This window comes from Blennius ocellaris (assembly GCF_963422515.1).
Source record: "Blennius ocellaris genome assembly, chromosome: 6".
Taxonomy (NCBI): domain Eukaryota; kingdom Metazoa; phylum Chordata; class Actinopteri; order Blenniiformes; family Blenniidae; genus Blennius; species Blennius ocellaris.
Genome location: NC_137655.1, coordinates 8504589 through 8516733, shown reverse-complemented (window position 1 = coordinate 8516733; position 12145 = coordinate 8504589). Strand labels below are relative to the sequence as shown.

At 42.6% G+C, this 12145-nt stretch overlaps 1 protein-coding gene across 1 annotated transcript in view; it reads left to right on the top strand.

Moving 5' to 3' along the window:
- adarb1b (adenosine deaminase RNA specific B1b) overlaps window positions 1–12145 on the top strand; it is a 133531-nt gene that overhangs the window by 32555 nt on the left and 88831 nt on the right. The window lies entirely within an intron of this gene.

Below are 12145 nucleotides of genomic sequence, written 5' to 3'. Positions count from 1 at the left end.
CAGCCACAATGTGTCAGTCACCACAAAGTACTTAGCAGGTGTAATTTTAATGGAAGCCCCATCAAATTGTGGAATTGAGGATATCGAGTCAGACAGGAAGTTCAATATGATAAGCACAGTGGATTCTTCAAAATGAAATGTGTTGCGCTGGCAGTGGTCCACATTTCACTCCATCTGGTCATGATTGCGTCATACCTGGTGGCACAAGCAACAAGTCAGAGGCACTAAAGCACAAAGCTTAAGTTGACGCCGACTACCCTGCTTCTGAAGCGTTGCCGGTGGGAATTGCCACCGCAAATATAGTAAGTCACTGTGTTATGATATAAAATAACATAACTCCTGCACTGTGGTGTGATGTGATGACCAATGCTTGTCTGTTCACCAACTGAATTAATGTCGTATAACCACCGTGATCTGAATTCAGTTATATATGCTCGATGTACTAGATTTTGGTAACACAGATTTAGGAAAATCCTTTTAGCATGCCACTTGAACTGCATTTAGTCAAACAACAAACATCACACAAGTGTGTGTTTCTTTTCACTTATCTGAAGATCTCTTCTCCCCACACACGCTCATGCATCCCTGCAGCCTAATAGGAATATTTACTATATACTTACAATGTTAAGAGGCATATTATGTTCTTTTCGTGGAGCTGAGAGGAGAAATGGTGCTTTGAGGTACAAATTGCACATGTCTGGCTCTGAGTGGAGGGTGTACGGCAACAGTGCATTTCACTAATTGATATAAATTGATTTAATTATTAGTCATTTGTTTATACTCAGGGGGCCCTACACGTTGCGCAATTGTACTTCCAGCTGAACGGGCTGTGACTGCAACAGCCCTCGAGTCAGGGAGCACGCCTTGAGTCCGACTGCTGGACGTAAATGACAAATAAGCGTGTTGCGTTGTTTTTTTTTTTTTTCCCTCACAGGGCTCAGTCATCAGTAGCGTCGCTTGCGTTTCTGCATCTTCCCACTTCTAGTTCTACTACTTTGGTCTCTCTTTGCAGTGTGTTGTGAATGTTTTCATTGTTTTCAGTTAGAACATTGATCTTGCTTCGATTAAAGACTAATATGAATGTATTTATTGTATTTAATGACTCTGTTCTGATATTTTCACAAATCCACCGAGTGGCCCGAGGGCGCTCTCCACTGTTTGTCCGTGTGTCACAAGTGATATCTCAGACACGGCTGAGTGGACTTTGAAAGCACTTGGAGGGATGATGTGTTTTATCATCGCATGTTGGGGTTTACAAAAGCCTGTGGCCATAATAGGAGAAGAGCGTCAAACATTCTTATACAGCGTGCATGCTCTTTCTCAGCAACTCCCTTTATACTGGTATGCACATTTCTACATGAGACAACTCAATCCTTTCCCCCCCCCCCGCTGAATGCTACTTTGTGGTTATTTCAAAGACACTAAATCTTTACTGATCTACCTCCTGATTTCAGATTTAGAAGGCTCAAACACTGCCCCCATTATCCTAATTTTTTATTTTCTGTCAGAATGTATTTCCTTGAAACAATCGCCTAGGGAATTTGAATTCTGTGGATTCTAGTAAAACGTCTTCAAAGAAGGAGCACGCTTCAGATTTGACTGACATTTTCTTGAACTACATAGCCTGAGTGTTTCTTACAAACCCTAATGCAGTTTAATGCCAATATGCAAAACTAGAACACCTGTTGCAGCAGCACAGACGCCAATGAAGCTGCAAGTGCAAGTCGTCTGGGTGCAAAATGAAGACATACTGGATGAGTCATCAGACATTTGACACTGTTTAACGTGAAGGGGAAATGGGGCATTCGGTGTGGATTTTCTCCAATTAGGCCTGTTTTGGAAATAATTGAGCTTGTAAGACCTCATTTCACATGGACCCACAATAAAAAAACAATGTGTTTTTCTATTTTGAGGCATCTTTACAGGTTGTGGTGTGATTACAGGTAAGATTTTTGGATGGTTTTCTGAGCCAGCCCCAATTCTGTCAGATCACAAGCAGCTTATGCATTATTCTCCATTCGACCTTTTGTAGTGTCATAAATAGACGTAGAACTGCTAGGACCAAACACACAGAGATCACGGGTGTTTCCGGATTACTTAGGAATATCTGATGACTCCTGCCGCTCATGCGTTTTCACCAACAGCCTCCAGTTTCTGTCCGCTTTTTAGCTCCGCTTTTAACGGCGGATGAAAATAGGTGCACATATGGCACATCAACCACAACAACGGCAACAAACAAATAGGCAGCAGCGAGGGAGTGACTAAATGCTCGCGACTCAGGCAGAAGGGTCTCCTCCGTTTCGCTTTTTTTTCCCCCCTTCCCTAAGTTCAGACATTGTGGGGGTTGTGAAATTTGGGATAAACAATCTAAAAATAAACGTCTTCTTGGCGACGTGAGGAGTCTGTTTGTTTGTCTGTGTGCACACAGTATAGCAGGAAAGTATCTGGCGAAGAAGAAAGGTAAAATATTCAGCTCCCTGCAATAGAGACTCTCAAGTAAGGTGTCGGTTGGCTTTTATCTTTCCAGCATCTTGTCTCCCAATGATTTTGCACTCCTTTGAAATTGGAGCGTGCCGCATAAGCATCCAAGGTAAGGAGTCACGCCGCTCGGGCCAATCCTTGCAGCTTCCTGGAGGTGGGGGGGGGGGGGGGACGTTGAAGGAGACACATTTCCCTTGAAAAAGTGGGTGACGTTTCCCTTTAAGCTACTGAATCATCAGCACTGGATGCTGAATCACCCAGTTCTCATTCATGGAAGGCAGAAAATCTAGCTGAGACGAGTACGGCACTCAGTTACACAAATGCAATTCACTACCGCAATGGATTGGATGTTGAAAAATCTTCCCTCAGCAGCTGGCAACTCCAATATCATGCAGCAAATTAGACTGTTAAAAAATGCAGGCGCGCAGGCAAACACTCGAAGCACGCCGAACAAGGGAAGCTCTTTTCTGCTTTGTGAATGAGAAGCTATGGCTGAATGGTTGAGTGTGTCCTCTGTGTCTCTGTGAGGTCGACAGCCCAGGGAAGATTAGGAGAAAGCACATCAAATGAATGAGCGAGGAAGAAAGAAGAAAACGAGAGGGGGAGGAGGAGGGGAGAAAAAGAGCTGACGGCTCAAAAAAAAAAAAAAAACCCCAGCCGCATTACACTTGCTTTAAGAGAATTATCTCAGCGGGGTCTGATAGTGGACACGCACACACATTCGCAAAATATGGTTTTGAATCTCTTTTAATCTACCCTGATCTGATCAGATCCATCTTTTACGCAGTCATATTTATATCTGCACACACAAGTTTTGATCTTACACTTGCTCATGGAGGGGGTTGTTGGGCTTTTCCAGTTTTTGGTGTGCCGAGACATTTAAAGAAGTAGCTTAAATCTCTGAAGCTGTGAATAATTTACAAAGACTCTGTTGTGGACTGAGTGCGGGACCCTAGTAAAAAAAAAAAAAAACAGCCTCTGTCACTAACTGGTGGCTCGTGCGGTTGGCAAGAAAGCGAAAGGGTGTGGCTGTAGTTGTAAATGGAAGCTGTTTGAAAATAGTAAGTGTCTCAGACGTGCGTCACCCCGGCCTGGCCACGACACATCTCCCCGCTGCTGCCTTCTCGCTGCTTTCCATATGTTCATTTGGCACTTCTTCCGACACTGGAGTGTGCGGAAGAGGATTAGACTTCCTCTTGATGCAGCGAGTGTCTGAAAAAAAAACCGGTTAAAATAACTGGTCACTTGATTAGCTTCAGTAGGAGTACGCAATCCCACATCTTCACCTAACAACGGTGCAGTCAGTGACGCGATAAATCGGCGTTAATCAGACATTTCTGTCTTCCCTCGTGTATCGTTAAGAAAAGGGTGCACAGAATTTTGATTTGTAATACTGCAATACATTGCAGTAATGGAGAAGATTTTGTTCCACTGTTTCAAACTACTATCCCATAAATTTGTTTTTGCAATAAACTTAAGATACCTCAGTCAAATAGCCAATGGGATCTCATTTCACAATACTCAAAAGAAACCAGCCGCGTTCGATGAAAATACTGGCGCTTCCCTCCTCGACCACTATATATATTTTTTTTAAATCTATTTTCATACATTTCTAACTGACGTAATTTGTGTTAAAATCCAGAATAGTATAGACTTTGTAAGACTTCAAATTTGAAGCTGGAAGTTGAAAGTTCTTTACAGATCTGTGTGGGTGCTATTGTTAGTTTTGAGAACGAAACAGCCACGTTATTGTGAATTAAATACAACGTACTTGCTGTGATCAACGAAAACTACAAACTAGATTTTCTGAAGAAATGAGGTCACCAATTCCAAATTTCCATATAACTGGAAGACACCATCAGCACCTTTATAGATGACTGTCAACTATCAATTGAAACACTGTACCATCTTTTTTTGGAATAAATATGCCATCTCCAAATGTGACATTAATATATATTAAGCGAACTGATTCACTTAATATAGATTTACTCCCACAAGCTGGTGTCAACTAAAAACCGCAATTTTACCTGACCAAATCACAGTGCAAGGAAATAAATACTTTCAGATGTATAGCTACAAAGGACGATGTGTGCCGGTATAATGACAGGGCAGGGGAGAAATTGTTGGATTTGGATGAGCAGCTTCAACAGTCTATCCAAAGTATACATGCCGTTCTGTAATCCAAGTAGCACACGTTGTTTTCTGTCCTCGGCGTTTGAGAACCACTGATTTACTCCGTTGTTCACAAACAGAGTGGCGAGGGTTGAAATGGTCCGATTGAGGTCAGAGTTGTTTCGGCACTGTTCTACAAGGGCATAGTTTTTACTTCAGGTTTTCCTTGAAAAGTTCTATATCTGCACCTCTTCTTGCTTTGGGGAATAGCTTGCATCACGTTAAAGTTTAATCTGACTTTAGTCAATACAGATGCATGTACTTTCACTGGATATTTTCAGATTTACTTAGGGGAGGGAAGAAAAACAAAACAAAAATATAACTGTAAAATGCAATCTGGACATTTGTGTTTACTTGCAACTTCAGTAAACCGTTCAATCCCATCTGAGACTTTTGGATTTTGGCAGCGACCCAACGAGAAGTATTTAGCGAAGCCACCGACAATGAAAGTGACTTACTGTGCTTTTGTGATTTAGCACATTGAAGGAGAGTTCTGCCCTATTTAAGCGGATGAGGCCGTGAAAGAAGGGGGTTGGGGAGGAGGATACAATTGCCGGAGCTCGTTGAGGTTTGCGTGCACAGTGGTAGCTGTACCTTTTATTCCTGTGCCACATACAACATAAATCAGCATTCTTTTGCACAGCTGCTTAAACAAATTCCTTATTATGCCGGCGTTGTGTAGAAATACGGGCAATTGATGTTCTCGGAAAGAAATAATCGGAGAAAGTAAAGGGAGAGACAAACAGAGAGAAAAATACCCTAATTACAGCCCGAATGCATTATGCAACCATTATTCATCACAGTCTACTGCACAGAACTCTCTGGCCTCACTGCTCACAATAAACCTCTTCTCACACACCGAAAGCAACCTCTTTTTTTTTTTTTTTTTTATATTGCTCACCTGCGTCATATAATGCACGCTCAGCAAATACCTGCCTTGAGGTACCTATTCCACAGTCTCATGTTGCTTGTCAGTGTTTGTATTGTACTCAATGTATTGGCAAGACTTAAATAAGTTCTGAAAACTTAACTGATAGATCGGTAAAAGTTTCACAGTTTACTTGTTTTATCTTTGTCGGTTTTCTTGGTATTTGGTGTTCTGACTCATGCTCCGATTAACTCCAGGTTTTAACCCGGTTGGTCTGGTTTGCACTCGATTCGGGCCAAAGCCTCATTTGTCTGTTTATGTATGGCGTAAGGGCAGGAAGAATGAGCGCTAAATCCTTCAGGCCACAGAGGATGTCGACTAACTGAACCCACGTGTTTGCGTCCGCCTACCGCACGCCGTACTAATCAGAAAGGCGCTCGCTTAAAGTCGGGACAAATCTCTGTATTTAGGTTTGTGCGAGTTTTTAAGACAGCCAGCCAGTGCGATGCTGCTCTGACGCCGGGGTTTAACTCATGGCACAAGCTGCGGCGTGTTGATGGAAAGAAAGCCACGATTTAATCACTCTCGGAGTGTGCTGGAATCAAGGCGGTTAACAGGCAACCGCATCATAGAGGCTGGCTTCATTTAGTGAAAAGGCACATTAGCAGCTGGTCGCAGGATGTTTTTGGTCTCCAGTTTTGCAGCTGACAGCCAGCGTCTGCCTGTGGTCTTGAATTAGCTGAACTGCACATTGGATTGATGTTAGTCGTTGGCTCCTTGAAAAAGAATCCACATTATTGTCGTTCCAACAGTTAGAAGTGCAATACATTGTTATAAGATGTGCAAAGATCTATCACAATGTCAATATTTATCGGTATTAGGAGACGGTTAAAAAAAGAAGTGTGAAGAATATCGCAGGTGTTTAATTTATAACGTTGGCTAATTAACATTTTTATATGGAAAAACCAAGAGCTTTATGTGTCAATGTCACTTTTTGGACCCAATTAAACATCCAGGCTGTTCCTCTGCAGACACGTCTCTTCCTGCCCTTCATCATGTAGTTTCCACATGCCTTTGTGCTCCAATTGCCTTTGATGTAGGTCACATGTGAAGTACTGTTACTTAAAAATGACTGGCTAAACGCATATGGTCCATATCCATTTGAATACGTTTTCTCCCTTAGCTACCTTTACTCCTTGGAAATCTGTAAAAAAAAAAAACCCAAAAGAAAACAAGTTGTGGTCTTTATTAAATGCCCGAGGAATTCAATGTACTGGAGGAGCCTTCTGGGTGTCTCTCTCTCGTTTCATTCTCAGGGTTCATGACTTCCCCACGCCTTCCCGTTCCTCCTGAGAGAAACCCAGAAGCTCGATGGCTTTGTCTAATCTGCCATGACCTTAAGGACCTTCTCCAGCCTGAGGCCTGTAATTCCAAAGGGCTTCAGGAAGCGCTGAGTGGATGCTCTGAAGAAGCCTCTGCAGCTGACTTTTCACATGCTGAATAATTGCCTCCCTCTCCTGTGTCTGTACAGTTGCCAGATCTCATTCCTTCCTAGCAAGACGCAGCATCAGAGATCACAGTTCAATAGTCGTAAACCTGGGGATTCGGTCTTTCTTTCCCCAAGATGCTCTGGTGATCTTCTCTGAATCGGCTCTGTCGCTTCTCATGTGACTTTTTCTGAGACTTCAGGGAGTAATTTGTTGGAGTTTGATCAATCTCCAACGGTTGTGGCTTACTGGTCCAATCATCCTGGTTACCACAGAATTGTCATTCAGCCTTTCAGCCATATTGTTATTGCCATCATGATGACATTTGCGTTTCTTACTCCTTAACTGGTTGTGACTGATTTGACAGTGGTGCCTAAAACAAACTTGTGTGTAATGTTTATCTTTAAATTAACCGGGGTGATGGAGTGCGGGGCCCAGTTATTTATCTAAAGTAGAGTTACACGGACGTACGTGCCTGACTGTCAGCTGTCTCCAGGATTGCGTGCAGCCGCAACTCAACCAGAGACTCAAATGAGCAGAGGGTTAATATCATACATGTGGTGCTAACAGCAACACGTACAGGTCTCATCAATGTCGTCAGTGATGAATGGGATGAAAATGTGATGCGCGCACACTTGACACATATACAGTTTTGCCCATGGTGACAGCGCAGGGTCACAATATATGTACGTATGATGGGCCCGTTCAAACGAGAGTGACCTCTTTTGATGCAGCAGCTCTGTTTGGTTCCCTTCTAATGAGTGGCTGTGACTCATAATCTATACTGTGTACCAGAGCCGGGGGGTTAATCAGGCCAGGGGTGTGTCTGTGTGTGTGTGTGTGTGTGTGTGTGTGTGTGTGTGTGTGTTGTGTAGAGTATGTGCAGCCGGTGTCGGCTTGGGTTATGCAAAGTGGCTCTCAGACATAATTTCTCCTGATGGGGTGGCGATTATTTATGAAGTCTCCGTGCTTTCCCCATGGCAGTCGACATTTAGCCTTTTGTAATGAAGTCAAGAGTTGCTCTTTAATATTGAGGTACCCCCCCCCCCCCCCCCAAGGTCTGGTGAGCTGTGATGGTGGGATGCAGCGGTCAGATTGGTATCAGTGGGTTGGATTATTTGGTCCACAGAGCAGTTACCCTGGAGGTGGATTTTTTTTTTTTTTTTTATCTTCTGTTATTTTTCTCAAAAAAATGAAGCTCTTGCAGAAAAAGAAAGAAATAGTCACATTTTTGAAATATTTAGAAATCTCAATGAGGAAGTTGAGATTTTTTTCTTTTTAGTTTGATATTGTGGTTGAGAATTACATGTTCTAATCAATTGTAATCTTCTGAAGCTGAAATCAGTTTTTGGTTAAAAAAAAAAATCTTCAAGTTAAACACGTTTTTTTTTTACGTTTAATTAAATGTAACACATTTGTAGACAAAAATAAGCACTCAGAATTAATCACAATACAATATTGTGAGAGAGTAAATATTTTGTCTGAACACCAAAAAATATTTGAAATCATGGGTGAAAACAAATGAAATTTTGATTTGTATAAAGGTCAAATAAACAAATTCATGAGTAATTTTGCAATGTTTCACAACAATAAAAATATTGAGATGGATGTGATTGTAACGGCTCATCACAAAGTCTTAATACTGGAGCTAATTTACTTCATGTTAAGGCCTGTGGTTGAAAACCAGACTGTAATTCAACTCACCAAACCAATAAGCAAATAGACTTTTTAACAAATTTCTTCAGAATAGCAGCCACAACACGACACTGAGAGCTGAGATATCCGTGACGCTGCCATGATAAATGGCAAACTAACATCACTCATGCTGTCAGGGTACGTTTCTAACAGGGAGAAGATAATATTTCTGGGACATTTCACTGCATTTTGCACCAGAAAGTAACATGAATATTGGCTTTATGTTGAGATTTTAGTGATTTTCTATTGTAATTGTTTGGTTATGTCAAAATATTGACATTTTCATCACACACACTACCACAAAAAGAGAAAAAAAAAAGACATTTCATAGTTTATATTTAAAGGTTATTTTGGCACTATTTGGCTGCTGAGTTCGACACCAGTGCCTTAGATATTTTAGTTCTTCAATGTTGTTTTTGTGGAACAGATGGAGCTCTCATGGTTTTTGGTTTCCTCCTGACTTTTACTTGACACATCAAATGTAAATCGGTGTGGCCTTGTACTCGCAGGCAGATCATATTTTGACGTTAGCAGAGCAGCTTTGATCATGCACCTTTTAACTGAAAACCTGGAAGGTGGTTATCAAGCATCTATCACATGTGAAAATGAAAAAAACAACAACCAAAAAAACCAAGATTTGCTCACCGCGTTCGTTCGCCTTCACATGCACTCAGCAACTGGCATTTATAGCTGTCTGCTACGGGCCGCTGAGCAGCTCCACCGGAGAGCCAGGATGTTGAATTCCCCAAAGGTATCTTCGCAGGAGCATTCGGAGTAAGCGCGAGTGAGTCATTCGCTCCTCCTTCCCCAACTTCCCCTTGTATGTGACTTCCATGCTAATCCCCGACTTCAGTTTTCAGACGCGAAGGCTTTTTTGGCAGCAAGCAGCCTCCCAAAAACCCATCAGCTGTCACGCCATCTGCGTAATGATGCCGAAGCACGCAGAACTTTGTTGCAGTCATCTATCACCTCCACGGCATTATCCGGCACCTCGGCTTTAACCTGCTGTAATTTGCAGATGTCATACCCGGCACCGGATTTTCTTCTTCATCTTTTTTTTTTAAGATTGGAGCTCCAACCAAAGCAAAACAGGTTGGTATTACTGTGGAGAACAAGTGCTCCTTTTACATTCAAACAGTCATTAATAACTCGGTCCTCGGTCACAGACAAAGGTCACCAAAAATCATAAATAGGATTTTTTGCTCCCGACCAGCTTTAAGTGCCATTCAACTTTAATTTGACTGAAGGCTGCATTTTTTTGTTTGTTTGTTTTTTACTCGTGCATCGAATGGCGCTGACTGTGAGGAAGGAGGTCCGGTGTTTCAGAAAGGGCCACAGGGGTGTTTTTCTCCGCGAGTGCAGCCAGAATGCAATGGGATACCGCAAACAAATAATCCCAGCCTTCAGTGGCCCTGCAGAAACATGTTGTCATGGGACGAGTTATAATCTGATAACAGCTGAAGGTTTCTGTTTTGTCTGCGGGATCCGGGCATGACCTTGAAGCACTCTGCATGCTCATGGGCGTGTGTGTGTGTGTGTGTGTGTGTATGATGGAATATCATTACAAGTCCTAACTAATGCTGGTGGTTGCATATCAGTGATGGAGTCTGTGTAACAAAAGAGAAAGAAGGATGACGCTTGGCAGAGGGGTGGAGGTGTGGGGGGGTTCATTCCAATATTTCATTAATCCAGGAACTTCATGTGAGTTACTGCAAATGAGCTTTACATGTTTCCTATCAGCCATCGTTCAGATTGGTTGAAACCTGAGTATGAGTAGCTTGATTATTTCAACGTTTAATTTCTCCAAATGCCAGGAGGGATAGGGGATAGGGCCCGGGCTTGAATTGTTGGAAAAATCAATACGCTGTAGTTTCATATATTGTATTGATCAATGGAAGCGAGGTTCGATGTTATGTAATCTAAATAAATGGGTCGAATTCACGCAACACTGATAATGGGTTCTTCGGGCGATGTTGGACGGCGCGTGGTGGCAAGTGTGTGCGTGCCAGAATTGAAGAAAAATACGTCCCGTCTTTGGCCACTAGGGGACAATGCAGTGGTTCGTCCTCAGCCGTTACTTCCAGAGAAGAAGCCTGTGTTGTAAGAAATGAAGTGAAGCCACTCTTCCAGTATCGGCACTGCAGACATACGAGCAAATGCCGGCAGAACGATAAAACTGATTTAAAAAAAAAATATATATTTTTTTTTAAGTTGTGCGAATTAGATTTTTTTGTGTGTGAAATATATGAAAATGTGATAAATGTTCTGAGTGGCCTGTGATAAATCGCAACCTGCAATAGTTCATCCGAGCTGGATTTTACTGTAAAAGAGAGATTCTTTCTCTGTCCACACATGTCTATTCAGTGTACGACAATAAATATCCAGATCTCCACAGTTGCCCTCTTACTGACTCTCGTGTTTGATGCTGGTAACCACCAGCTGAACTTGAGATGAAGATATTTTTAGAAAAAAAAAGAAGTGAGGAAATCCATTCATTAACTCCGTCTTCTCTGCTTGAAGCACTGCGTCATCTCGCCTAACTAAAAGGAGCAATCACTGAATGGTCTTTTGGGTTTCTTGCCCCTGGTCGACGCAACGCTGGAAGGCCAGTGGACTTTTTATTTCGTTAAATTTTCCTCCTCTTTGAGAAAACAGGGTTAATTGCAATGTGTTGGAAGTTGGGCTTGGCTGGGAGGGTGGGCTCCATTAACAGCAGTTGGCACAAGAAAGCTGTTTTTGTCTTTAGGTTTCAGAAATGAGGAGGCTCACGTGAAGTTCAGAGCTCATTTGAGGAATCGGCCAACTCAGCGTTTTGTTTTGTTTTGTTTTTTGTTTTTTGCTCATGATTCATTAGGATTTAATTGCTTACGAGTTGTTTGGTTTAATTCATCTCGATTGGCATCCGCCGCTATATTTGGCTGCTCGCGTGGAAACTGCAGCCGTAGTTACTGAGAGTGCAAAAATAAAAAAAATAAAAAATACCCGAATCAGAAGCTGCCTTCGCTCTGATTTAAAGCCTCGGTGGGCTGTCTGAGAGAGACTTGGACCGACCAAATAATGCAGATTTTGTGCTGCTCACGGGGTGAGAAATGGGAAAGGGTCACTTCAAGTTATCACCCTCCATTTCACTGAGATTGCACTCTCCACCAGTGTCGTCTCCACTCCACACGTCTTCACAATTCAAGAGCGAGCAGCCCTCCCTCTCTTTCCCTCTCTCCCTCTCTCTCCCTCTCTCTCTCATTCTGTCTCTCTGTACTCTTGACAGTTAGTGAAGGAGGCAACGCAGAATCCCCAGAGCAGATCGCAGCAGCGGCTGAATGTTGCTTAAACTCAAATTGATGCGTTCACTGCTGCTAAATTAGCAGTAGCGTACACTTGTGCCCGGCGAGACGAAGCCGTGTGAGTGCCAGTGTAGCCCGTCCTCCTCCTCCTCCTCCTCCTC